Raw genomic sequence first — 25389 nt, forward strand, 5'->3', positions numbered from 1 at the left:
AATTCAAAAACTTGAAAAAAAGAGGACACCTATAAGGGGAACCGGTAAACTTAAAAATTTGAAAAAAAAAAACAAGCTCGTACCAATAAGAATTTCAACAACCGATACTAAGTTTCAGTTCAATAGGACGAACGATGTTCGAAAAATCCCCAAAATACATAAACACACACACTCACACATTTTTTTAAATAATGAAAACGTGATCGGGGATCGATTCTAAGTTCGAAGTCAAGTCAAAATCTTTAGTTCGAACTTTCGTATGATCACATTGTTACTTCGTATGATCACATACATAGATAAAGTAATAATCTGACCATAGGTATCGCCTTAGAGTAGCCTGCCATGGCACACATGGTAGAAATTTACATACGTATAAAATAAAAATAAAATATCAATTAAAACAATTTTAACTTATGCAATCATCCAATAGAAATGCATAAAAACAATCGAATTTAAACTCGCGAATAAAATTTCCATAATAATACGCGAGTTTCCAAATCGGCATGCTTGATGGTTCGTAACAAAAAAATCAGGTCACAAAGACACATAAAGAGTCAACTGAAAAGAATAACTTCCGGTCGACAGCCAGCGGAAATACACTGGAAAATTGTGACTTTTCACTGTGATACCGTGAATGTGTGTATGTATGTAGTATTGTGGATATATGAATTTTTAACACTGTAAGATTAATGCGATTATTGCGAAACAGTCGGATTACGCGTGTTTGATAGCGATACCCTTTCCGCACTCGCATTTTATTTCGGTTTCCCTATCAAAATTTCATCAAAGCAAAACACCACCGATCGTGTAGACTGGCCGTAGACAAAAATAGGATAATTGCGTATGAACACGAACAAACAAAACAATAATTGTCAACAAAAGCAAATCATTCAAAATATCATATCCCCATTTTTCTATGTGCACGAAGTACAAGTAACAAATTCATTGAATCAAAATTTTTGGCGAGCGGTAAAAACAAATAAATTCAATATGCAATAAGCGAAACGAAGCAAAATGGAAGATAAATAAAAAAAATAAGGAAATATAAATTCTGCCGGCAAATTGTGTGAACTCTCGTATTATTCCTCGTCAATTTCCCGAAATTTTCCGGCTGATTATACGCACTTGCGTTTTGGAAAAACACACGCACACACACGCATATTCCCGCACCATTATTTGCTCTGTCGCAGAGGGTCGTTAGCAATAAATTTTAGCACTTTTTACAACAGAACGGGAAATGGGTCGTCTTAATTAATTCGCTCTATCTTCCCCGCTCTACGAAACGACCCCATAAAGCTCGCCTATTTACGCGAATTTGCCTGAAATTCGGGCCAAAAACTAACAACTTTTACAAATCGGCAACCCCCATCTAGCGAATTCGCACTCTGCCCACTAAAAGCACCTGTCAAATGCACCGCGGAATGAAGAACGCGCCCATATTTGCGATCCGAAATTAATCCGATTCCGGTTTGCCGATAATAATCTCTCGACCGGATCGGATTGCGACGAGGGAGATAATCCGGCCTCGAGAGAAAATTAATTATTTCGAAGGGCCAAAACCGGATATGAAGCGTTAACATTTGATGAGCCGTCCATACACACCCCCAGGTCTTAAATTTCGAGCCGGAACAATCGAAAACCTCAATCTAATTCTAAAGTTTTTCCACCGTCACTATCTATGTATGTATGTATGTATTACGCCTTGACCCGATTTTGCAACGAGGCTTAAATTATCATATAGATTGATCTCGTCTCTCACACGAATCCATCGATTCGTGTGCACGGTAGCTCGTAGTAACGAACCAAATAATTAACCTTGTCCTCGCGTGCGCGCTCCAAAGTGAATTTTCCTAGTCGAATATAACCACCGCAGATTTATAGATGATATCAGACGGAGGAAAGCCATCTTCGGAAACGGGCCGAATTCACCGCAGGTGCTAAAATCGATAAAACGCCCTGAATAAATCACGACAAAGCATCGGAAAGGACGACGGTCGCCAAATGGATAAAAAAAATAAACCACTATTGGTACTATTTTGCCTTGAAAAAAATTCTATAAATGCTATTTCCCGTAAAAACCCTTCGATATTCGCGGGGGTTTTTTTTTTTTTTTTTTTGTCGCCGTCATATATTTGAAGCTCGATAGAGTCGGACATTTATTTTTGTGACTTCTGTGCGTAAGTAATGTAACGATGAAACCGTGAAAAGCGCGTGAAAACACGTACATTTCGGGAGTATTATGCGCATACGGTAATTTCCTTTGTGGAAGTACAATATTAACATTTTCACGGTGGATGTATGTATGCATAGACACGTATTCTGGCGTTTCGCCGGATATACAGCATGCGACCGAAAATACCGCACAATTACACACGTTTAACGAACGAATCCATACTTTAAAATTCCGCAATTGAGACCGAGAAATCGCTTAGAGTTTACACGGATATGACGCAATCTATGCGGCGACCTTTTGCGCGTCTGAACAATGAATATATATGTATACCCGTATATTTATCTAATTTTGACTCAAAAATTATATAATTAAAGTAATTTAAGCACAATAACAAAAAAAAGCCCATATTTCGATATAAATTCAGATTTTTTAATAAATTATTTACACTATAAAACACGAAAGTTAAACTTAATTTTAAGCTAAAGAAGCTACTCCATATGTTTTTTCTTGAAATCCACTACTTCGTGAATCGTCTTTGTGTGTGTATTAGAAATCAAACTCATTAAATTCAATGACTGTCAAAATAAGCTAACGTATACCGATATGTAAGTATAAATATTTTTTCATATTTTATTTATATATGTATTTATACCAGGAAGGCTCAACAGGAAAATCCAACATGCCTTCCTGTACATACATAAGGAGTGCTGGTGCAGTAAACCATCCAGTTAAAAATAACAAATATACATACATATAGATTATACATAGATCAATATTCTACACTTAAAATGAATGGGTGTTTTCAAGAATTTATGCGTACTCTACACTGATAAAACATATGGTAGGGCAATAGTACATGCAATTGTTTCCGCCAACCCTGTTGTGGAATGCTCATATTGAAAAATTCTCCATAAGTGTCATATAAAAACCAATGAGTGTGAAAGAGAACACTCGAGTTTGTTCTCTTAGTTTCTCCTTAGTTGAAAACATGGGTGACTCGTTCTAAGGAGCGCTGGTGCTGTGAACTCCAAAGTTTAAATTAACAAATTTATATGAATATACTAGCAGTAAAATAAACGAAAATCACCAAAAACGTGTGGGTATTTTAATAAATGTAACTGGTGAGATGAACTCCGGTGAAATTTATATGAATATACTACCACTTTAATAAAATAGTAGTGTATTCATATACGGGGGGGGTCATTCGTTCTAATGAGCGCTGGTAAGGTGAACCCCAAAGTAAAAATTATTAAATTTATATGAATATACTAGCAGTAAAATAAACGAAAATCACAAAAAAATGATTGGGTATTTTCACAAAGTCGTGCGTATTCTATACCGATGATACGTATGGTAGGACAACAGTACATTCAATTGTTCCTGCCAAGCCTGGTGCGTCAACGATATATTTCGAGTGTACGTTTTGTTCTGCGCTCGTATTGAAAAATTCTCTATACAAAATGTAATATAAAAAAACCAACGAGTGTAAAAGAGATCATTAAAGTATTCTCGACACTTGAAATAGATATATTTTCATACAAAAAAGAAGTTACAATTTTTTTGCGATCACTTCCAAGTATCGATCCCCCAGTCGTCTTTTACAGTCGCCTTTTCTTGTGTTAGTTTTTTTTTTCGACTTAAAACATCACTGTGTACATATGAATCACAAAAATAAAATAATGAAAAAATATCGTATCCAAAAATTTCGCATCCAAATATTTCAAACGATTAATTAATATAAAAATATCACCTGTTGTTATTGAATACGACATATGTGCATATATGCCAGTAATTATGACAATGAACTAAGCCTTCAATAAACCAAAAATAATAAACGAAAATGGTGCAAGCTACATTTTACTAACCGCATACGAATATTTTGATTACCTTTCGGTCTAATCCAGCCAAGCATAGCTCGCTCGTTAAGCTTCTGCCTAACACCGAGAGGCGCTGGGTTCGATCCCATGAGCTGAACTCGATTGAAAAGAATTTTTCTGAGTATATTTGTAGTGCTGCTGGTTAGACCTGGATATTTGTGACTCCAGGTCGATCGTTGCCTATCTCTGATTTCATTGTTGAAACGGTTCCCGATTAAAATTGGCTAAAAACCTTCCTACCTACTATGTCACCACTATTTCAGTATGATTAATGTACAATAAAATTTATGTACAATTCATAGATGTCTCGTAATTCAGCGACTTGTGTATTAAAAATGCTGCATTGTTTGTAATTGGCCAGGATGGCACATTGGGGTTTACCTGTAAGGCCTTCCTGGTATAAAATGTAATAAAAAATAAAAATCCAAATACTGATAAACGCGAAATCAACTATAAAACAAAATATTCGCATTTTAGGCACATCTATAATACGTAACACCACTAACAGCTTGAAAACCATAGAAATGTCTCAAATCCTCAGCATTAAAACACATCCGAGTGACGAAACACGAAAGCCACATACATACAAATAAATACAGACCACTTCGATACTAATATTCGAAAATATCAAAACCTATTAAAATAACATACCGATACAAAGATCTGAAGAAATCCGACCCATGGCGAACGAATCTTAACATTCCGCAACCGCTAATGGTTCGTTTATAACGACATTTCCCAGCGGAGCACATTAACGACTTTAGCCGAGACGTCGTCGTCGTCGCGCTGATGTTGCCCAGGTACATTTTATATTAGAATACGTGCACGAAACGACCGAAAACCGCACTCTGTTCCAGGGGGAAACGGAAAATTATTACATATACCTTGTATTAAATTATTAAATATAAGCTGGCGTCGCACTTTCGAGCCGGGCTATATAGCTCGGATTTTTGGTGGAAATTCAATACGTGCGCGTATGCTCGACTGTGCAAACGGTTAAACAATGTAAATATAAACTTGCAGAGTGTTCCTCGTTGTACGTACAACGTTTCATACGAGCGCTGTTACAAACTGGCTTTAGTATTTGTCTCCGTGCGGAAATTTCTATCCGGCTTACGTTCCGCTATTTCATTTTAATTTTTTTCACCGTTCAGCTGTTTTATAAATCTAGCTCTATCCCTGCACACATTTTATACTTTCGTTCACATTTTTTTTTTGTCTTAATAAATAAATAAAACTGCGTACATGTACATATCGATCAGTCTACAGCACTGCACGTTTAGGTGAACGTGAAAAATTCGACTCGATTATGCAAATGATTTGCGACAATCGTACAAAAGGCCTGTGCGCACGTGTGAGTGATTGTACGTGATCTTGCAAAATCGCACAATTTTCCTTTCATAGTTATGCTGACAATTTCCATACATGTGACGTCACGTAATACAATATCAAGCTAGATTTTTTCACAATTCAATTCGTTCAAATTCTGATTCAAGTTGCCATGCCACATCAAATATTGTCTGATTTGATATACATACTATAAAATACAGCTTTTATGTAAACTGTAAAATATATACATATATTCTTTAACACATTTTTTTGTGCGTTTATTTAGTCTTAAGTGTTTTTATTTTATTTTAAAAAAATGTATTCTTAGTAAATTACAAAATATGACAAATAAAAACATAAAAGCGTGGAAAAAACCGTTTTTTTGCGATTAAAATTAGTATGTGCTATTAAAAAAATCGAAAAACAACCTAATAAACGTGCTTAAAGATAAAAAAAATAGCGAAATAAACTCTTACTATGACGAAAAACAATGTGTAATAAAATTATATTTTTTGACTTCGCTAGGTAATTAATTATAAGTGTTTTAAATAAATAAAAAATCACAATCAATAGAAATAATATCTGAAAATTGATTTCAACACTCACTTTGAACACAGCAATACTAGATTTTGACCGCTATATAAGTCATAAATGCCAGTAGTGCTAATGACGTGACTCACTTTGTAAAAAAAATACGAATTGAATAAATTCGCTTAAAAATGTCCGCGAAAGTTTCCGCGGAAAAAGGGTTTATGACCGTAAAAATTACTCATTTTATTAAACGAACCAACCAAAATCATTATAATATTCAAATTCAGCGGTATTCAAGCGTGGTTGGCTTGACTTTGTTGATTTTATTTATTTTTGTTGCTCAGAAGATTTTTTTATTTTTGTATACAAGAAGTACACTAAAATTACAATTCTAATTAACAATTTTAAAAATTACATATATAAAGGTAAATCATTTGACTAAATATTTATTTATTTACATATAAGCCACAGTGATATTACAGAATATGTACTTTAACGCGTCACTGTGACCAGATATATAAGCGTAATACAAATAATATAGATATATGTATAAGAAAATTGGCGAGACATCTTTGTTGTAGATAATACATTTTTGAAATCATATTCAAATAGTGGTGACATTGTAGGTAGGACGGTTTTTGCCAATTTCATGGAAAATCCGCTTCAATAATTAAATCAGATAAATTGGCTAACTCTGATAGGAAACGATCGAATTAGAGTCCCAAATATCCAAGTCCCACAAGCAGCATTAAAAGTCATACTCAGAATAATTATTTTTAATCACGGTCACCTCTGTTCCTACTTAGTATCAACGCAACCACCGAGCTATACTGCTGGCTAAATATAAATAAATAAATTTAGGCTATTTTTTATTCATATATATTACTGTATCGAAATACTTAAAAAAATGCGTTACATAAAAACGTTATACGGAAAAATTCAAGTTTTCCACATAATTTTCTTGACCAATAACGAGAACGCCAACTATATTAGCAGATTTTTTCACTCACGCGATATTTATAATAGAATGTTTAAAAATTAAAAAAAACACACTATCAAAATGTTAAAAATTATCAAATAATCGACCAAACAGAAACACATATATACATAAATAACATTTAATTTCAACACAATTTCTCACGCAAATCAAACCACACAGAATACCGACGCAAAACGCCCAATCAATCAAACCGTATAAGAACGCGCACACAAAAATATACAAATAATGTATGTAGATTCGAATTTATTTTTCAAATTAATCACGCAAGCGACGTATTTATGAGACGGTTATTTTTATTTCGTCCCCTAAAACCATTTATACGACCAATATACGATATAATTCGGTGGCCAATATCGCAGCGGCCGTGATGGACCTTTCGCAGGAGATTTATCGCCAATATTCCCTCCATCAGATTCGTTCGCAGAGTGGACCGAGGTGTAAGGTGTAATTTTGCGGTTTATGAGAACCCCGGCGCACATATGTTACGTCAAGGAACCCGGTTTTCGTACCGCACATATAGGGTTAAACTAATCAATCCGACGGCAGATAGAGTCGTTTCGAATTCGACAGCGCACGCAACACTAAAAGGGTGATTACGGTAATGAATAAACGCAATCTTTTGTCTGTCGATTTGAATGATGATTCGATACATAAAAATTACACCTATACTAACAAAGACACACATTAAAAAAACAGATCGATTCCGAGCACAAATACGTCAAAACCTAAAAGTTTTATGACGATCATAGTATAATATATACTTCATCTATTGATAAGTCGTATATAAAAAACATACATAGATAAAATAAAAACTTACGTTAACAGTCAATGTGAATTTTTTGGCGTAGAAATAAAGCCATTCATAAAATCGTCACAAATCCAAGATCATATCTTACATACCGGTCTCCGTGACGAGCCAGAATGTTAAATTACAGAAAACACAAATATCGGAAGGCAATGATCGAAAATCGAAAGATCTTAAGTCGAAAGATCAAAAAAAAAAAAAAAAGTGCATGGTAAACGATACATACTCACGTACATACTCACTTAATTTGCGCGAGTAGGATACAACAGGAACAAGAAGAACAGGCTTGTCCTCCCGTATTAATGTGCGCGCGCAGAATACGGGAGGAAAAGCCTGTTCCTCTTGTTCCTGTTGTACCCTGGTCGCGCAAATTAATTGAGTATGTACCGTTTACCATGCACCCTTTTTTTATCTTTCGACTTAATATCTTTCGATTTTCAATCATTGCCTTCCGATATTTGTGTTTTCTGTACATAATTTAACATTCTGGCTCGTCAAGTAGACCCCTTACATACATACATTGTATGTACTTAGCAATAGTAATTGAATAATTGAATTAGCATTCAATATGCAATATTGTGTATAAACAAAGCTACATATAGTTAATTCCAATGATGTTCGGAATATTCATAGATAATTCAAGTATATAAGAAATAATAAGAAAGAGTTATGATAAAAAGAAAACAATAAAGAGAAAATAATAAAAACTTGAATGACAAATATGTATGTACAATATATCTGTACATTCATATTTTTATTTTATCTATAAGTACATATGTATGTATGTACGTAGTAACAATAGATGAAGTTTTGTGATCATGCGAAAATTGTAACTCAAGATTTTGACTGATTCGAACTCATCGATAGAATCGATCACTGATCACGTTTTTTTTTATTTATATTATATTTTACAACGATGCCATTACGGGTTTTCCATTTATGGTATTAAAATTGTACATACTTGTATGTTTTAGTTAATATATTTTAAATTTGAAATCATATTCATATAATGGTGACAAATAGTAGGTAGGGTGATTTTGCCAATTTGATGAGGAACCATTTCAACAATAAAATCTTATAAATTGGCAAGCTCTGATGGGAAACGATCACATTGGAGTCAAAAATATCCAAGTCTAACCAGCAGCACTGCATAAATACTCCAAATAAATTATTTTTAATAGAGTTCAACCCTGGGCTTCAACCCGGGAACCTCTCGGTGGTTACAATTAACACTACCACCGAATCAAGAAATCAAAAGAACCATAGAGAATCAAGACATCAAAAGAAAATCTAAGAGTTCAATGGAGAAATGAAACTAAATAAAATCTTCAAAGGAAAAGTGTCATATCCTGCGAACTGCGAAGTTTATCAAAGTCCGTTTTTATGTGTGAAATTGAATTCTCCGAAATACATTTATAGACCCAGTGATTAATCAAGACTTTCTAAGTAAAATTTGACACTTGACTTCTCTATTGAACTTTTGTTTGAAATTTTGTATTATGAATTTATTATGTATGTACATACATATCGTAAATTGCTTTCACGCCCAAAAGCGGACAGTTCGTAAACACGTGATATATGTATGTATGTACTAAAAATTCATTTACGCTTAATGATATTCAAAATGGCGTCTCGTACATTTTCACTCGACTTCGTGAACATTTCCGTTTAGACTGAAAGCGCCATTATTATGATAATTACATGAACCATTCACAAGCCAAATCGATTCCACTTTTTGCTAATTTCTCAATTTTCCCAAGCCAAAATAAATCGATAGAACATTCAGTCGAAAACTATTTACTGCGTAAAAAATACACTTTTAAATTTAACGGAATGAAATTATTATAGAAAATAAAGCCCAACAATAGAGGAGTTTGTGTCTAATTTCATACACCGATACTTTACTTTGTAAGTTTGAATAGAAAACCACTTTTCCGTTACATACTCAATTCGCTCCAATTATTTTACCAAATAATACACGACATCCATTGTGTATTATTTATGTATTTTTTAAAACTAATATACATATGAGCCGTTATAATTGAAAGTGGTTTTCAATTATAATGAAAGGCCACTTTTCCTCGTTTTGAGAAATATCTCGCCAAATATAAAAAATATAATGTTTTGCGTTTAGAAATACAATATAATACGTTTATTCAATTATAATTTTTTGTCTGATGCCAGAGTTTTTTTCTCACTATTTTAAACCTTTGATGAAAAAAAATTGTATTCATTGTGATTAATTTCGAGAAATATTTTACAAAACATATAACGTTTTACTTTTAACAATATTAAAAATTGCTGTTGGCTTATAATACGTTTATTCTGCTTTTCCGAGATTCTGAACATATCGAATTAAAATAAGTGATGACAATTTGTGAATTAAGTCAAACAGAAATAATGTTTTTGGAACTGAAAATTGGAATTTTCAAATATAACGGCTCATATATTTTTACTTTACTGGTCACTGATCGATTCTGAGTTCGAATTAGTAAGAATCTTGAGTTTGAATTTTTCGCAGGATCACAAACTTTCATCTATTGTTACTACGTATCTACATACATATGTATAACAATATATGAAGTTTTGTGATCGTGCGAAAATTCAAATTCAAGATTTTAACTGATTCGAACTCAGAATCACGAATCACGAATCAGAATCAGAATCTTAACACAAATCAGAATCAGTGATCACGTTTTCATGATCTGAAACTTTGGTCTGATTGAGAAAAAAATTTAGTCTGATTGAGAAAAAATGTCTGTGTGTGTCTGTGTATTTTAGAAATTCTTATCGATACGACGCTAATTTTTGTCAAAATTTGAATGAAAATATGTATTACCTCCCCTTATACATATGTATGTATTATATGTAGGTGTCCTCTTTTTTTTTAAGTTTTTGAATTCAATTATCTCCAAACTGCTTACCGAATCAAACAAAATTTTTTTACATGTGATAGAAATTATAAATTTTATACCTTATAATTTTTTAAATATTCTTAACTCAACCAGAATTATTACTTTTACTCTAGAAAATAGAGGTTTTTTTATGTTTTTCTCGGAAACCTTTTAGTTTATTGAACTGAAATTTCATATCCACAAGTTTAAGCTTAATACCGAATTATAATATATATTATATAAAATTTTGTGAGCATCTGTCAACCGAAAGTGGGATTATACTCTTGTTCGATTTTTCTTCCACTACTTTTTTTCAACCCATAAAGCAAGTGTGCTCTTCGCGAGAAAATTCAAATATAGTCCTCGTATCGATGTGTTGAAAATTAAAAAAAAAATCAAAATCTTTGAAAAGTCAAAAATCGTGTGACCACACGATTTTTTTACTTTATCTATGTACGTAGTAACAAATGAAGAATTTTTGTGATCATGCGAAAATTCTAATTCGTTTTAATTAGATGCCGTATATACACACACACACACACACACATCAAAGTAGCATCAGTTGTAAAAATAACGATTGAATCCGAATTTTACGTTCGAAAACGAACGAAATAGAACCGCGTCGTGGATGCAAATAGAATTTATTTCGGGGAAAATATTCCTGTACATTTATATTTACGAGACTTTCCAGAAGACGGATATGGAGTTATTATGTAATTTTTCATGAAAACACCGACATCAGAGGAACCGGTGGCCTTTTTAGGCAGATAACGACCTGCCCATTAATTTTTCCGCTTGAAATAAAAAAAGAGAGAGAGAGAGGTACCCCACTACAGGGAGAGTTTTATATTTTTGTCTTTACATAATGTACAATTTATTATAATAGGCTGGCTCTGAGCAACAGAAACCGTCATACAAACGTGTATCATGTTTAGCTTGTCGCATCGCTCGAGCCGGCTCTTTGTGGTGCATCAAGTTTCGCAACTATTAAAGTCGAAGCTTTTTGCGGGGGCTTTACTGCACCTGATGCACTCTAGCATTTATCACGGGTCGCCGTGTACTTATTCTTCATTGTTATGCCTCTCAAACTGCCGCTGTCTGCTGAATTTAATTTCATCGCATGATAAAAGCCGGCTATTACCATAAATAAACGTAGTACATACATAGACAGTATAATACGCGCATGTATCCGCACTGCGTGCAAGTAGTCTATAATTCAGCGAAAATTATAGAGTACCTACACGCAGGTTTGCGAAACGAATGCACCCATTTATAATTTTTAATAGGTTGCTAAACGCTCGAATAAAGTCTCTCTCTATGGTATATTAATTGCAATACGTTTCAACCGAAATTGAACAATTTTACTTCGCGGCCCACATCCGATCATTAATAAAATTCGCACGCACAATTTCCGCAAGTACCGTTTTGATCTACAACATAAGGCCTCGCGAGTCCCGCGGCATGTATTATACCATATATCTATATGTAGGTATATATTTTACTTGACAAAATAAAATTTTCTGAATTTATCGTTCATATAAAAGGCGAATAAATTCAATTAGGCATTAAAACACGGTTACTCGGCTTGCGAAAGTCAATTTTGCAGCAGGATCCCTCCCCAAAGGGCATAATTCAAACAGGACTTACGCACTGGCAAAATAACGTAACATTTCCATATAAATGACCTCATACAGATCCCAATTTATATTTATAACATGGCGTCCGTCTTATTGTACTTTTTCGTCAAACATATGTATACCTTAATTAATTATACATATAAGCAAACAAATTAAAATTTGCTTAATTTTAACTTTATGTACATATGTACATACATACATAGTATATTCCTAATTGATTTAATTTATGTTTTGTGCACGATGAACGGTTGAATTACTGAATAAACAAATTTCATAATTAAATTGATAAATTTATTGAAACATGAAACTTTTCTCCGCTCAATTTGTTAACAGAAGCGACTGTATAATTAAAATCACGTTTAATTAAAATTTCAATGTGAAAATACCTACATATATTATATTTACATTATATGATGATTTCAATCGTAAATACAATTTTAATAATAAATCAATCAAAATTTACTTGTTAAAATTTTATACTTTATGTAATTAATATAATAGACGACTATATTCGATGAAAAATCATCTTAATGTGATAAATATTTAAGTGGCGTTTTGATAAAAAAAAATAAGCGAAATGCAAATTAAAGTTTAATTAATTTAGTTATTAAAGAATTATTTAAAAATAAAAATACGACTGTTATAAAAAACGAGTACGCACGCTCATTTACTTTATCGAAGATTTGAATATTAGATATTCGAACATATTCGTCCCGTTTTCAATATTCACAAAATTATTCGCTTTTTTCAATATTGTATTAAAATTTAACTACAGGTATTCTTTATTTTTTTTTATTTAAGATGTAGTAATATTCCGAAATTAATTACTCTTAAATGTGAGCCCTTATATTTGAAAGTGGATTTCGGGGATTATCTCGCAAATCAATAATTATAATAATAATAAAAATACTGGTGCCCTGGAATAAGTTTATTTCACCTTCCTTTTCTTAATTCGCTTTTGAACATATTAAATTAAAAATAGTGATAACAATTTATGAAATTTCGTTTTTGGAACTGAAAATAGGACTTTCAAATATATTATAACGGCTCACATATTTTAAATATACAAATAAGTATATATTCTAAGCAATCGCAAGTGTGGAACTATTTTTTAAGAAAAGAGCATAATTCTCCTGCAGCTATACATATAATACATATATTCGATTATTCGAATATTTCAATGTCTTATTCGATAGTCGAACAATTAATTTTACGAATATTTACCTAAATCGGTCACTCGAGAGTCGAAAATAATTATAAAATCAACTGTGCGTCGAATCATCGTCTACATATAATCAAATTGTATAATACTAACAAACAAACCGATTTATTCTAATTTAAAAATTCAAACTTTTATATATCAAATATTTATCGCTCATATTAAACAACCATTAAAATTCGGCAAATTCATTCGAAATTTATTTCTTCAGGTCGAAAAATATACATACAACAGCCCAAAATAAAATTTTCAACCGCTTTCGAATACGAGCAGCAGCAGCAGCAGCTCCACCTGGAAAAATACACAAAAAGAAAAAATCTAAAGAAAATTCAAAACAATACCTTTCTAAACTTTGCCGAATGGAATCCGAATGTCAACGCAGTCTTTTCGAACCAGCAAAATAGTCTCGAGAAGTGGAGCCGGACGGCGGGTGATACGTCGGTTGAAAGTTTTCCAAATTGATTTTCCTTGAAAAGTGAAAATTGGCAAAAGCCCGCGTGATTGGGTTGGGAAAGCGCGACCGAACCCCAACACGGCAAACGCAAGAGTGCCCCGCGGACCCAGAAGGCCCCGACTCGCTTCCGAAAAGGCGTCGCTCGGCTACGAGTCGCCACGCGAAAACAGCCCCTATTCACAACCGCGCCACGGTCGGCATTCGCTCGCTTCGCAGGCTCGAATTGCACCGAGCGGCCGCGGGGACGAAGGGTCGCAAGCGCCGCGGAAAGCGCGAGTCGATTTGACCTTCGGCCGCTGGATTTCGCGGGGTGCTCGCGAATACTACACACGTACGAACGTATCAGGGTTGTCCATTTTTTCGCAACGAATAATAAACTCAAAGAGTAAACACATTACGCGAACATCAATTTTGCATAGTACAACTTCAAAACAACTCGATAGAGACAGCACTGCCACAACAAAGGAGGGGAAAAAAATCTGAATTTTCCCGTACAATGGACTAGTCCGATATATGTATGTACCTTAACCATTAACTATACATAGTGTTGACTACATATGTATGTACATATATAAATACATATTTATGCCAGTCTACTACCTTTTACGTAGGTAAACATATAATATATAATTTTGAAAGAGACTTTGTAAATATATATGTTTATAAGTAACTTTGGTTGGGAATATTAAACAAGTCAAAATTTATGTGACAAGTCGATTTTTTTTTTCGATTCAAATAAATTTAATAAAAAAACAAATGAATATTTACTATTAGATTCTACGACATAACGCTGTTTATATTACAAATACTGAGCGAAGCCGGGTAAAACAACTAGTTAGCTATAAATCCGATATTATCTCTCACATAGTATTATAATGACACACTTATGTACATATGTATATCGAGAATAACGCTTTCTGTCCTGGTGAATTAAAATCAGTCAACGATATTGCGTCAAAGTGAAACTATTAGCCTGTGTTCACTTTAATTATTAATAATTTAAAATTTAATTAATTTTATTGAAAAAAAACTCTTGTTTTTGTCGGCCGATCATGTGAACGAAGTGATATGCAGCGTCTCTTTCCACGATATACGATTCCAAGGGGAGAATGAGAGACGGAGCATGTTAACGTCATTCAAACGCAGCACGCAGCACACGCGCAGTACGTGGGCACGCTTTAGGCTATTATATACGATTGTAGTTCCGTAAATTATCATACTATAACGTGGGAACATGAGAGCGGATTCGTGGGGGAACAATCGAGACCCCGGATTAGACTAACGGGACTCAGTAAGTGCCCGAACAAAGGATGAGCTGGAGTTCTAACAGACCTGGGCGAGTTTATGCGTAAACAATAGATTCGCCAGGATAGACCTTTACGTGCCTAGATAATAGACACGCCAATGGATCGGGGATGCCGTGCTGTTGCAACTTGCCCTTTATAAGGAGGTAAACGCGGTAGATCAAATATTCTGAAGTGAGCGGCGGTTCCGGCGTAAACCTCCCGAATCGTTGAATAAATGCTGTGAAACGACATTGGCCTTTCATTTGGATCCTGAACTCACCCCTACGCAATAATATTTAACAAACAAAATCGATGTTAATTCTAATGATTTTCACAAAACAAATGTACAAAATTTACATAGCCATAGTGCAACGATAACATAAATGAATATTTTAGATCGCACATATGATATTTAACTTTCATCTCCAAATCAAATATCTTTTTGGTATTCGTATACATAATGTGGGCGTTCATTAGCAAATTACATTTATTTAAAACAATATTTTATATAGTTTAAACAATATGCTCGTCTAATAGTATCTAATATATATTTTTTTACTAAAATAAATTTATAATTTTACCATAGTTCCATTACATTTTGCCTCAAAGCGACACCTATGATACTAAACTCGTACATATGTATATAAATTTGTAGATTATATATTTGAAATTATATTCAAATAGTGGCGACAAATATTAAGTAAGTACATAGGTTGCTAATTTAAAGAGGAACCCTTTCAACAATGAAATCATATAAATTGGCAAACTCTGATGGGAGGCAATCGACTTGGAGTCACAAATATCCAATTCTAACCAGCAGCACTACAGATAGTACTTGTAATAAATTATTTTCAATCAAGGTCAAACTAGTGCTTGAATCCGGGAAATATCGATGGTTAGCATTAAAGCAAAAGAGCTACACTGCTACATAGTATACATATGTAGCATTTCATTATGTACCACTAAACCTATCAAAGCACACAAAGTTCGCTTTTCCCCCAAAGTGCGCTTTGTGTACTCAAAGTACATACACTGTCTGTGAACCTATGTCATACACCCTAATATTAATAAAGTTTTCTGGGATATTATGTGTTGAAAATACACATGATACATTGTGACACAATGATGTATAAAAAATTCTATAAAATTCCATAAAATTAAGCTTCGATCAATATCAAAGTACCTACATACATGTATTTATATATGCATAGATAATCAAATGTGTTTGTTTTATTAAAACCATTGTTACGACCCTAACCAAAATCGTATCACATTTCGAGAACTCGCAACGATAACGAATTATATACAAACCGAAGCAGCAAACCAAAGTAGTCCCTAAGCGCGCTTCAAATACAGCTCACTTTGCAAACCACAAAAGGTTCCGACGCAGCCCGAAGAAAGGACCGCGTGCAAAACTGACCCTTAGGTAAATCGGCATACGGTGCAGTTTGCTCTGATGATGTCGAAAGCTTAATGAAACGCTCGGTGGCGTAACGTCGTAAGTCGCCATTTTTCAACGCGTCAAATGCTCCTTTTTTATTTTAATCGATAAGGACTGTTTTAGTCAACGGTGAATTATCGGGAGAACAAAAACCGACAACAATGAGATTTTTTCTGTTTACACAAAGCTTTTAAAGCTTTTTATTATCGCAGTTCACTCGGCTCCATGATACGAAAATAAATAAACTCGTCCAATAAACAGAGAGACATCTAAATATTTCACCATTTTTATGCGCACGAAAAGAGAAAGAATAAAAATCAAATTAAATTTTTCATATCCCTCTGGAATATTCCGACAGTTCGTGGTAAAAATTTATCATGTCGAATAATGAGATTCGGGATGGGATATTTTAAGGCTGTTTCAATCAAAACACAGACGCAGATATTCCGCTTTGTTCCCAGAAGTGAAATTGATCCACAAGATTTTCCGGTGAAATATTGGCAAATAAAAAATTAAACTCGCACGAAATTTTCGTATGCCTAATGGATTATTTGTAAGTAATTTCTCTAACGCTAATGTAAAATGTGAGAATTCCTCGCATACGCGAACGCTATAAATTTTTCCGTTGACGGGAAAGGGAAACGTTCCATTACTTTTATTTTTTCCTGTGTGTGCTTTTCCGCAGGATTTCACGATGCAAAATTGCCGAAAAAGTAATGGAAAAAAAACTCTAATACGCGCAAATCACGGAAGGGTTAATTGGATACGGGTATTTTATTTTGCCGTCGATTGTTGCTTTCCTTCAAATAAATCATTGATTCGAATCGTTCGAAAAAATTAGCTCGCCGTATTTCGAACGAAATTCGCCTTTCAAAACGGGTGTATTATATCGTTTTTTTTAATGTAATAAAATATTATTAAAAACGAATTTTCAGAAAATTTGTTTTACCGCCATCTATGTACGTATGACGAAACTAAATAAGGAAAACGGGTGCGCGACTCGGCTAATTTTATTCGTTATTTCAAATAAACGCAATATTAATTTTTAAACGATAATTCTAAGAATATTAAATGCGATTCGGTGAAAATCTGCTTTTTCTATTATATAATATAATCCATATTAAAATGAATTACGATAATATAATATGACTACGTAGTAATTTATACATACATACATTTTTAAAAGAAAGCATAAGATGAAAAATTATCATTTGTTTTAAAAAAACTCATCATATATTAGACAAATATTTACATATTGTCGCATTTAATATAATATTAAAATGAGAACTGCTTACTTAAACGCGATGCGGCATTTTTCTTTCGGGTAGCTTCCATATTGATATTTGATTTGAATTCATTTGTTTTTTTTTCAATCGTTTAAATTTTTATGCGTACTTTTTTTGTTTATTTTTTTATTTGAAAATCTTTACTCAAATAGCGGTAAATTCTGACTAAATACAATAAATACATATATAATAGGATATCACTTATTAATGAAGAATAAAAAAGCAAAACTATTCAAATACAGCTCAATAATAGGACGATTAATACCAATCGTACAAAAGCTTTCATATTCATACATGTTGACTTATTTAATGAGATATTTGCCACATAGCAATACTAAACTACTTCGCGGTCACCGGAAACAGTACACAAACTAAGGTCAAGAGCGTTATTTTCCACTTTAGACCTGTAAATAAACCGTAAAGGTCTAACCGACGGAAGTGTACAAAAGCCATAAACTTGGCACACACTCTTCATTTGCATAAGAGGGCTCGAGAACGACAGGTCAAGTTATCATTACGAATATAAATACTATACACACCTGTTTCAGCTCCTAAGTGGTTCCCGTCGACTTTCTTGGCTTCGGCGCTTTTCTTCTCGTCCTCCACCTTCTGTGCAGCCTCCTGACTCGTATTGCATCCCATTGTCCTTTTTTTAAATTAATAACTTCAGTTCACTTTCGGCCAACGCCAACTCAAACGTCTTTTTAACGTCAAATATACTGTCATAACCTTAAACGAAACATCGTTCGCATTATTCACATCAAGTCAATCTTCACGTAGGCTAACAACTGTTCATATTTTATAACGTAGCTGAAATTCGACGTAGAATACGCATTACGATGAAATAAAAAAAAATAGGAAATGAATTGATTTTCAACATAAAGACTTCCCCAGCCCTCCATTTTCCGATTTGTTGTAATCAGAATGGCGGTCGCGTGACGACCCAAGTTCAATTACCTTCACGGGTAAACACAATCCACACGACCAGGCGACTTAAGCTGCCGTTAAAAATATACACGTACGGAGTTTAAAACGTGTGCCAAAACGACCAATTTCGCATCATAAAACAGAAGCGACGGAGTCCGTTAATTGCTGGCCGGCAATAAGCTCGTTTCGCTCGAAATTTCATTATGATTTTATTGTCGTTGGCGCTGTACGGGGGTCTTAAAGCGATATATTGCGACCATGTCTAGTGATGTTTTAATTTTTCCAGACTGAAGCATGACTCCCTCTCATTTTAAATTAATACTAGTCGTTAAGTATTTTATTAACTTACAGAGGGAAATTTATTTTTTTAGTCTTAATACATTTTTCATTTTATAATTAACAAGGTGGTTTTACCCGGCTTTGCTCGGTATTTGTAATATAAACAGCTTAAATATGGCTAATCTAATAGTAAACATTCATTTGTTTTTTTATTAAATTTATTTGAATCGAAAAAAAATAATATTTAACGATATCGTTGTCGAAGAACCTTCGACTTGTTTTCAATGCTACTAACGAACCTTACATATAAACTCTCTTTCGAAATTATATAGTAGATAAATAAATATTTCTTATACGTATAGTTTAGATATTGTAGAGTTTAAGACAAACAATTAAATTATTAAGGTTTATATTAGTACAGCTCAAGCCGGCAACTGCACGTAAACAACAGAACGGAAATATTCATGAGTACATTCTATATGGACACATTCTTACATATGTTTTATGAAACAGCAGTAAACGATATAATCTATTCATACTATACAGCAGTATGCTTTAGGTCATCAACTTTAGAGAGTCTTTAATTTATATTATGTATTAGATGTATTATGAGCATTTATAAGAATTGTAAATAGATTTTTGAGCTCTTTTTCCTATTATGCTGTACATTAACATTAGAATAATACAATACTATGATAACTAACCAAATTAAATTAAATTGTAAAATAGAAAATGATCAGTAGATCAGTAGCTATTAAAATAGATATAAGATGTATTGTGAACATAATTTCGTAATAATAAAAAGCATTTAAAAATCAAAATCAAATACAGCAGTATATGTATGTCACCGAAATTCTTTGACCACCGGTTTTCTTTGACCACTGTATAAATGTTCATTCATGACGTGACGTCATAGTGGCGAGTGCAACCGCACTAACGAAAGTGTTGGCATGCGAAAATATTAACTCGACGATACAATGCGAGCAATATTGTATCGCCGTATCTTCGTGTTCTGTAATGTAATATTAGCAGTTATTAAAGCTAAGGGTGGAAATACAAAGTATTAATATATTTTTATATGAAAATGAATGTATATATTTAAAAATAAGTGTGAAAAGTTTGTGCTTTAGTTTTTTTTTAACCATTTGCTTTAAAAATTGATAAATGTCTTGCGCTCGTCCATAACAAGTATGAACGTGCCAAAAACGGGTAGTGCTGTATAGAATGAATAGAAGTTGTCTTTTCCGTGCAGTGTTGTGCCGATATGTTGACGTGTAGTGTTGGATAATATAAACGTACCTTTAAACGTATAATTTGATTCGTAGTAAGTTATGTTATGTCATAGATCATAATTGAAATTGAATCGATGTAAGTTACGTAATTGACGATTTGTTAATTAAATTTTCCAACATTGATATGCCGATGTAAATTATGCGCAATATTATGATGATCTTATCCGATTAAATATGAAAAATTTTAAAAACAATCAATAATCAACAAAAATGGTAAAAAGAATTCAATTTTTCCACAACTTTTACAAACCGGATGACGTATTAGTTCAAATTTTATTTTGAGCGACGGATATTAATACATATTACTTATATTAATACTTTTGACAGGTTAGTCTTCTAATGAATCCATTTGATCATATTAAATTTAATTACTCATGTGCGTCATTTCGAACCGTAATAAATATATACCCTTGATAATATCTTTTTGGTTAATTACAAACGAGCGAACCTTAACATAAATTAGATACATTAATTACGATATTAAATTAAAGTGTTTTACACTGAATGACCTATATTGATGTAAATTTGTATAAAATTAACTGAAAAAAAATTGATACCGATTTAATCATCAAATAACAGCACGTATAAGCTAAAACTTACAATCATATGACTGTAGTATATGTACATAGGTAAAAAACTGTCTGAATTTATGCCTTCAACATAAATGTTACAATCTAATCGATCATTTCATATACTCGTAAACAGCATTATATATGTACGTTCGTAAAAAAAATTATAAAATAGCCACACGTACTAGTACTATAATTTATACCTAATAATATTACATTACTATGAAATCGTGATAAAAACCTTTTAAAATTTCTCCACAATGGAGGAAACTTGGACTGACTGTAACAAATTAACCTTGTAATTATTCCTACACTAAATTCGAACAACATTTTCTTACTATAACAACCACTATGGAAAATTTTGCAGTCAAAAAACATGTTAGGGTGATAAATCTTGTCATAGAGAGTCATGAGATTTCACAATAGCTATCTGGCGTTAGCACTAGACCCACCCAAGACTAATTGCCGGCATTCTGGGAGATGATAATCATTGCACTGTTTCAGTTGCACATTTTAGCAAATGATCTATCGCGTTTTGTAGTATCCATGGTATCGACACAGTGTCCCCGTTATGCGCGTGGAAAAGACGGTTTTCGCTTTTGTTTATTTGATCGATAAACTGACGTATAGAGCGTAACTAGAGTGGGTGGATAATCGTTCCATACCATCATCAAAATAAACACTGGCTGAACTGCTGACGTATGGACATAAAATACGTCAAATTTTATTGTCAAAAAAAAAATTCCAACTCTTAGAGAATCGTAAGAAATAATTTCAAATGAGAGAACTCGTTATGAGTATTTATTACTTTGACGGCCGTTCGGCTAAATTGCAAACAGCGAAAATTGTCGATAATCGATTACATTAGTTTTACGTGCCATGTACTCTTATTTTAATAATTAATTTAAAGCTTCAACCTTTCAAAAATAAATTTAAATTATAGGTACATTTTTTAAGGCATTATTACTTAAATTGGAACTCGTTCATTCAAATTATACGATTTATGATAAAATGAACTATAAATCTTATTCTATGAATAGTGAATGCTTATTTCTATTGAATATATCGATGGCTTGGTGGACAAATATTGTAAATTCATTTTTTTTAATTTGTATCGAATTTTACGGTCTCCGTGGCGAGACAGAATGTTAAATTACAGAAAACGCAAATATCGGAAGGCAAAGATATAAAATCGAAAGATCTTAAGTCGAAAGATCAAAAAAAATGGTGCATGGTAAACGGTACATACTCACTTAATTTGCGCGAGCAGGATACAACAGGAACAAGAGGAACAGGCTTTTCCTCCCGTATTAATGTGCGCGCGCAGAATACGGGAGGAAAAGCATGTTCCTCTTGTTCCTGTTGTATCCTGCTCGCGCAAATTAAGTGAGTATGTACCGTTTACCATGCACCATTTTTTTTTTTTGATCTTTCGACTTAAGATCTTTCGATTTTCGATCTTTGCCTTCCGATATTTGTTTTCTGTAATTTAACATTCTGTCTCGTCACGTAGACTCCGAATTTTAAGTATGTAGATGCTGGAATAATTCAGGCTTTTGAAAACCTGAATTATTCCAGCATCTACAAACTTAAAATTCGATACAAACTCAAAAATGAAGATACAATATATGTGTTTTATTATCATCGATATTTTATTTTATTTTTTTTATAACAGGATTTTTTTTATTATAGGTAAACCCCAATGCGCCTTCCTGGCCAATTACAAACAATACAGCATTTTTTTTTATTTATTATACAATTCGCTGAATTACGAGACTCGCAATTTAACGAGATAGCTATGAATTGTACATAAATTTTATTGTACATTAATCATACTCAAATAGTGGTGACATAGTAGGTAGGAAGGATTTTTAGACAATTTTTAATCGGGAACCGTTTCAACAATGAGAAAATTGGCAAACTCTGATAGGAAACGATCGACCAGGAGTCACAAATATCCAGGTCTGACCAGCAGCATTACAGATATATATATATATAAAATTCTTTTCGATCGAGGACAGCTCATGGGATCGAACCCGGCGCCTCTCGGTGCTAAGCAGAAGCTTTACGACCGAGCTATGCTGCTGGCTATATGCTTTTATTTGCTCAAAAATATTATTTAGATTTATGTATAAATAAGCTTTCATAATACTGAGCAACAAAAAATCACGTTTTTTACTTACCGGCGCGTAGACTTATCAATCTTTATTCTAAGTTTGACCCATTTAATTCGAATATGTCAATAATTTTTGTTATGTTGCTTGCGTTTAAGAGATACGTTTAAAAAAATGTGCAATTTTTACAGATCATTTTCAAAATAAAATCCTTCTCCGCTCGAATTAGTACATGTAGATGATAATTTAAAATATTGAGATAAAAAACCAATCCTTATAAACGTAGTGAAAAATGAAACATAGAAAAGCCTTATAATTAGCGAAATTAGATCATGATACATATTTCGGAAAAAAAATGTGTAAGAAAAAGTATGTTTTTGACTTTTAAAATTCGCTAGATAGTATTTTGAAGCAATAAAAAAAATCTGACTTCATACATATTCAAATATATTCCAATACTATTTTTTGGAGCAGACATACTTGATTTTGAATGAAGACTGCAAAAGCTGAAAATCTATATAAAAAATGTTATAAACCATTCTTTAAACGCTCATATCTCCTAAACTAGAGCAAGTTGACAAAAATCATTGTGATATTCAAATTTGGTGGGTTACAATTAGTAACGATTGATTAGTCTCCACTTTTTATTGCTCAGTTTAATCAATATAAAGATTTACATACAGATAAAAACTGAAATTTGCATTATGTAAATCTCACATATTAATCCATTTAGTATTAAACATACAAACATACATTTTCTATCCATATTTGAACACTTCAGTTGCCAATAAAAGTCTGTAAAAAATCCGGGATATCAACTCAAAGGGTATGCAGCTTGCCCTTTTTAATTTTCGTCAGCCAAATCTACCATATCCTTCTGGACCCAGAGCCGTAGCGTAGGGGGGAGAGGCAGATGACCCCAGGCGCAAAATTTGGGGGGGCGCCAAAGTACGGTTGATAATATCAGAGATTTTTTAAATATTGATTATTATCTGAAATTTTACAATGTTTATATAAAATAAAGACGAGCACTACGAAGGGGGCAAAATTCATATTCTACTTTTAATTGAATTTATTATTTTTAATTTTAATTTATTTTCAGCTCGTTTTAAATAAAAAAACAATAAGTTTAATATTTACTTAATGACCAAATTAGAAAATTAGTTCGCCCCCTAACTTACACTACCCTAGCTATGGTTCTGTCTGGACCCATTTGTCCTTTCAATTTTGATAAAATTAAAAAAAAAACTCTTTATAATCACATATAGAGCATGTCCCGGTCTATTTAATAAGAAAACTGTTAATTAAAATGTATTATATCATATTAGCAGAATTTTCCGGCGTTGCTTGATCGTATGAATTTGAAAAAATAAATTAAACCCTTTTACTTGGTATAGGAGTTCTTTGACCTTGGGCTTTAAACTTGCAACCCTTTCCAAAATCCGTCTACAGTCTAAGTTGGACCACCATGAGATGCAGTTCTAAATTGAAAACTGTAAATTTGCACATCAGAACGACAAGCAAACAATCAACTTTATATTTATAGCAACATGATCGATTTATTTTTTTAATTTTATTCATTAATCAACTGATGATATCTCACCATAATGTATTGAAAAATGTAATACAAATTGTCGCGAGGAAACGTCGATCATTTTCAAACGTCACATTAAGTGCATGAATTCATCACATTTGAAACGATGTAATTTGTGTAATGGTTCAAAATCCTTACACGTGTATCATGCAATTAAAATTAATTACAGAAAACACGTGCATGTCTCAATAATAAACGAGAACAACTCGGTTTCGGGTGAGAACACCTGTCGCAAAGGCATTACCGCTGCCCCATACAGGTGTGACATTATCGCGATGAAATTGTTTCCATTCCAAATAATATAATATTTATGAAATCTACGGAACACGTGATAGAAAATCAGGTGCGTATTAACGATCGATAATAGCGACATTACATGCTAGACAAAATAATATAAAAAAATCCCTTCATTGAACATTTTATATATGTATGTATGGGTGGGTGTATCCGGCGATGAACTTTGCTCACAAGTTCACCCTTTGTTAGAGAGCGACAAGCGATTTTGGCCTTTAAGTCAACCTTCATTGAACATAAATTTAAATATTTGAATATATGCGCAATGAAAATTTTAATTGCTTATAATTTATGTTTTTTTTTTTGTATCAAAATATAATATTCATATTGATTGTGATTTATAATATAACATTTTCATTTTATTTTGAAATATATTGCGAAAGGTCTC

The 25389-nt window shown here is 32.9% G+C and overlaps 1 protein-coding gene across 1 annotated transcript in view; it reads right to left on the reverse strand.

Moving 5' to 3' along the window:
- Positions 1-14014, reverse strand: part of igl (IQ calmodulin-binding domain containing protein igloo) — a 99706-nt gene extending 85692 nt beyond the window's left edge. The window contains exon 1 of the mRNA XM_077427528.1: positions 13807-14014. The gene's annotated coding sequence lies outside the window, so the exon portion shown is untranslated. The remainder of the gene's footprint in view (positions 1-13806) is intronic.
- Between the last annotated feature and the right edge of the window lie 11375 nt (positions 14015-25389).

This window comes from Arctopsyche grandis, chromosome 3, assembly GCF_051622035.1.
Source record: "Arctopsyche grandis isolate Sample6627 chromosome 3, ASM5162203v2, whole genome shotgun sequence".
Lineage (NCBI taxonomy): Eukaryota > Metazoa > Arthropoda > Insecta > Trichoptera > Hydropsychidae > Arctopsyche > Arctopsyche grandis.